This window comes from Mauremys reevesii, linkage group 1 (assembly GCF_016161935.1).
Source record: "Mauremys reevesii isolate NIE-2019 linkage group 1, ASM1616193v1, whole genome shotgun sequence".
Taxonomy (NCBI): domain Eukaryota; kingdom Metazoa; phylum Chordata; order Testudines; family Geoemydidae; genus Mauremys; species Mauremys reevesii.
Genome location: NC_052623.1, coordinates 177666565 through 177671939, shown reverse-complemented (window position 1 = coordinate 177671939; position 5375 = coordinate 177666565).

Sequence of the window (5375 nt, the reverse complement as noted above, 5' to 3'; positions counted from 1 at the left end):
CTGAAAATTGGTATTCAGGTTTCAATATTATGCCACTTAAACACACATATTGAAAACCAAAGAGGGGGGATTTTACAGGAAAATCATGAAAATGTTCGAGAATGAACATGTTGCTTGTCTTGTCCCTCTTGAACAAGGCCATTATGCAAATAGTCACTGTCAGCTAAATCTGCTTCAGGTAACCGATGACCCAGACTTTTTGCCTGCCTCTTTTTATCCCCCAATGACAAATCTGAATTCCCTAATTTAGAGGGGAAAAAAGTCACATTATATTTCAAATAATCTAATTGACTTAACATTTCCCCTATTTTCTCAAAAGATTTGAGCTCTGCAGCCTGACATGAAGCTTTAGTATTTATAATTAGCCCAAGCTTTCATGGTTTGGTTGAAAGTAAGAAGCCAATTTGTGCAAACCTTCAACTAACTTCAGAATAATCTCTGAGCTACTGAAATTCTAAACTTTTATCATAATTGGCAAGTAATGTAAATATTTACTTGCATTTTTCACTTTTTATAGTTGCAATCAGGGATGGCGGTGCAGAGGGTTCCTGCCCAATGGCAACAGTTCAGTAGGACAGCAGTCCTGCCCAGTGGCAACAGTTCAATATGGCTGCCGTCCCACACAGTTAAGCGAAACAATGCTTTGAGTCTTTGCGGTATCTCCAGTGCTGTGCAATGTAACACAATTATTGTGCAGTTATATTGTAGACGTCTGTAAGATATGCATCTTGAAGTTGGTAACCTCTTGGACTTGCATCACCATTCTTGACTCGAGTGTTCAGAAACTTGCATATGAAAGGATGGTGCCTTTTAGATAACGATATGTTTTCAGCGGCACAAGTTAAGACGCAGTCATGGACACCATCCAGTGCTCATATTGTGCTATTGTGGTTGTGTTGAAACAGGCTAAAAGTATACGCTGCATTTTTTTTAAGGTGCCACAAGTAACCTGTTCTTTTTGCTGATATAGACTAACACAGCTGCTCCTCTGAAACCTGCATTTTTTTGTGATTCTCCCTGCAATGCAGCTTTTCTTTTTAAATACTTTTGTAATTTGGTGAGGTGATTTGAAATTATCAGTTTCCTGTGATGGTTCAAAACAATGTTGCACATTTTGCAAAAGAGTTTTCTGCCATCTTCAAATACCTCTCCAGGAATATCTTTTGTTCTCTATTTTGCTGGTATATTTGCAATATGGGACCTTTGTTGTGACATTTTCAGGCAAAATCAATCCCTTGACCTCCAGTGTGATCTGACATTTTTCATGGTCTTTCTTTATTACAGGATATTATGCAATAACGTGGTCATACATTTTAGGTGTAAAATTACATGGAGACACAATTGCATGATTCCCAGGGGTGTTCTCAATGTGGGTACATCTGCACAGAGCTCTTTGCACAAACAAGGCCACCATATTACGTGCCTGGGATTCAAGGTAAAAGATTTCTCTTGGTTTTGTTTTAATTTAGGTGGTTCTCTAACAAACTAATTACAGAAGGCAAAATAAGCTGAACTGAAAATGCTAACTATTTTTCAACGTACTTTCAAAACCTCATTTAACCAGTGTAAAGAAAAACAGATTTAATTTTTCCCTCTTTTTAAACTACAGCTGCAAACAGTTTTCTCACTTTTTCTGCTTCCAACTTTTACCACACATGAAACCAAGATTCATTCTTCTTGTGTTCTTAAAGTGAATGTGCAGCTTGAGGTCACGAGAGATCATATAATACCAGTGAACCAGAAACAACGTTGCAACAAATATACTGTCAATGTTAACAAAAACAACAAAAAGAACAGACCTTACTGTGGCACTTTCCTTTGTACAGTCCTACTAACAACAAAAAGCTAGCTGTGGATAGATATACAACTTGCAGTAGAGTTTAACCAGCATTATAACTGTTTGCTTGAGAAGAAAAATATACTCAGTTCTGGAAATGATTTTACCCTTTTTGCTTTGGCTACCAGTTCCACACAATTATGAACCAACTGTCCCTGACACTGCGTGTACATAATTTTTTTCCTTAAAATATCTCATTGTTGCTATGACTTCTGCATAGCTCCATCAGTGATAGTAGTGATGGGAACCTGGTTTAAACGAAGGTATGCCTAGAACAGAAATTCCAGAGCATGGATATTCTCTTTTGCAGAATTCTGCAAAGTATTCTGTTATTTCAAAATTTGGTTTCATTTTCATTAAGCACGACAACCAAAACTAATTTAAAATTCTCTGCCAAGAGGCAGTTCACCAGGTGGAGATGTCCTGGAGCTGACCCCACTGAAGTCAGTGGTGAGACTTCCATTGACTTCAGTGGAGCCAATATGTCATCCTTTTAGGTAATTCCACCTAAATAACACTGTCATTAAAAAGCTGATGGTCGCTGATACTTTGTCTACATGAGTGCTTCCTCTGCTGTACCACTGATGGAGTTGCACTAGAGATAACAATGGTGGGAAATTTTAGGAAAATAAGTCTAGTGCTAGACAAGTCCTCACAGAAACACTTAGCAAAAAATATTGGTGTAAATTAACTTAGAATAATCTACTGTCATCACCGCAAAATCAACCTTATAAATGATGTAAACTGGTCATAAATATATTAATAATACTCAGATTCCCCTCACTAGCAGAAAACAAAACCTTTCTCAGAATTCAGTTCAAGAAAAAATATATATAAATGTCCATCTATGGATTCTGGATCTATAAAAGGCTGATCTATTCAGAAACCAGTCTTTATTAATTATTACATTATTATTATTATTATTACCTATTTAGATTCATGCTGATACACCCAGGAGGCAAGAAGACATACTGTCATCTTTTCCATATTTATTTTTGCATGATTCATCATGAACTTCAAATGGTGATTGGACTCTAAAAATTGAATTTCGTAGCATATGTTGTTATACTTATCCAAAACTATTTCCCTAAGAGACCACAGATTGTGAATGGACTTGGCAACCCATTTTTTATATTTTTAGGGAAAATATATGTCACTGCCAAAGTGAAAATCTAGGCAAAATTTTGCTGATGTCCATGGGAGTAGTTACTTGAGCAAGAGTCTGCAGGATCAGGCCTCCTGGCTTGGGTCCATATCTAACTGTACCTAATCTATGAATAGAGAACTTTCTTCAAAAATAATCTGTGAATTTTGCATTTTGACAAACATTACATTCACATAAACTTTATTTATAATAAGTATTATCACAGATGTTTCTATTAAGATAAATGAAACATTTAAAAGACAAAATATACATATAAGAAGCTGTCTATGTTGTGTATGTATCGGGATCTCTTTGATGCACTTCTGGAAAATCTCTTTAGCTGTAATGGTTGCACTGAAGTGAGATTATTGTGCTGCTTATTGGTCACTGAAAAATATGTTTGATTAAATGTGAGATTAAGGATTTGATTCCACTGTCACGCTGTCTAGAGTGGCTCAAGACTATGAGTGCTTACTTCAGGGGAGCCTATCAGAAAACAGCCAGACACCCCAAACTGGTGGTGTGTGCTATAATGAGATTTCACCAAGCCAGTGACAAATGTGAACTCCTGGATCACAACAACAGTCATACCATGGAATCACAGACAGTCCCCTTATAGTCTCCAGTTTATCTTGCCACCTAGACACACTGGACTTCATGATAAAAGGTCACTTAAACTAAAAATCACACCTCATCATTTGATCTCAGTCCCAAGAGACCAGTGTCTTACCCCAGACATCTGTAAGATATCTTACAGATCAACTGGTACCCTAGATCAGTGGTCCTTAACCAGGAGATTGCAAGGTTTAGGTTTAGAGGGGGTTGCAAATGCAGGGACGACATTAGGGTGTGGAAAGCAGGGCGATTGCTCAAGGCCCCATGCCACAGAGGGCCCCACAAAGCTAAGTTACATGCCTCAGACCCAGGCAGTGGGGCTCAGGATTCAGCTCCAAGTGGTGGGGCTTGGGCTTGATCCCCAGGCAGCGGGGCTTGGACTTCAGACCCTGAAAGGGGTACGGTAGTCAGGAAAGTGTGAGATGTAGATTCTAGATCTTACACCAAAGACAACGCTGGTAGCCAATTCTATATTAAACTTGGACTTCATGATAAAAGGTCACTTAAACTAAAAATCACACCTCATCATTTGATCTCAGTCCCAAGAGACCAGTGTCTTACCCCAGACATCTGTAAGATATCTTACAGATCAACTGGTACCCTAGATCAGTGGTCCTTAACCAGGAGATTGCGAGGTTTAGGTTTAGAGGGGGTTGCAAATGCAGGGACGACATTAGGGTGTGGAAAGCAGGGCGATTGCTCAAGGCCCCATGCCACAGAGGGCCCCACAAAGCTAAGTTACATGCCTCAGACCCAGGCAGTGGGGCTCAGGATTCAGCTCCAAGTGGTGGGGCTTGGGCTTGATCCCCAGGCAGCGGGGCTTGGACTTCAGACCCTGAAAGGGGTACGGTAGTCAGGAAAGTGTGAGATGTAGATTCTAGATCTTACACCAAAGACAACGCTGGTAGCCAATTCTATATTAAACTAACTAAATTTTATTAGCTAAGAAAAGGAAATGAGAGTTACTGAGAGGTTAAAGCAAGTAAAATACATTAATGGGTGAGTCACAAATTGTAATTCAAAATGGTGGCAGTGATATAATAAACTGTCAATTGCCCAAAAATCTTTTCAGCGTTCACAGATTGTCTCTGAGGATCTCCACTTTGCATCTGGTACACTTCCTTGTAAGAGTTCAAACAGTCCAGACAGAGATAAAGGATTTTAACTTGAATCCATACTTACAGCTTCTTCTCAAAGAAAACAAGCTCTCCATGTTACTACCCAGGTGGGCTTTTCCTTTGATGATGGAGAGTGAGGAACGCATTTGTAGTCTTTGACTTCCAATCATCAAGCACAAGGACCACTTGCTTTGAAATTAGCACTTTTCTATTAAAGTTCTTCATTTGCATTCCACAAGGCTTCTTTCTCTTTATATGGGTTGTTTAGACACAGGTAAACACAATGTAAATGTTTACGACTACATTATAACGGGATACAAATAAGTGAAAACAATGCAAGTAACATCCTACTAGTTTTCATGAAATTTAAAGACCAAATACAATCTTATATATTTAACAATTGCTTCGATCTATACTAATACATAAGTCAATTGGCCTGGGGCTCTGGGATGAGCTGGCACTTGGTCTGCCAGCATCACACCCACAGAATGATGAGTATCAAACTCCTAAAACAGTTAGGCACAGAACTAAACAGTTGTAGTCGTTAAAATATTAGACAAAATTATAGAATAAAACATGAAAGTAAACGAAATAAACACAAGAACCACCAAAGATGAAGGAAAGAAGAACATGATACAAAAAGTGAACTAGTGCAAGAGAG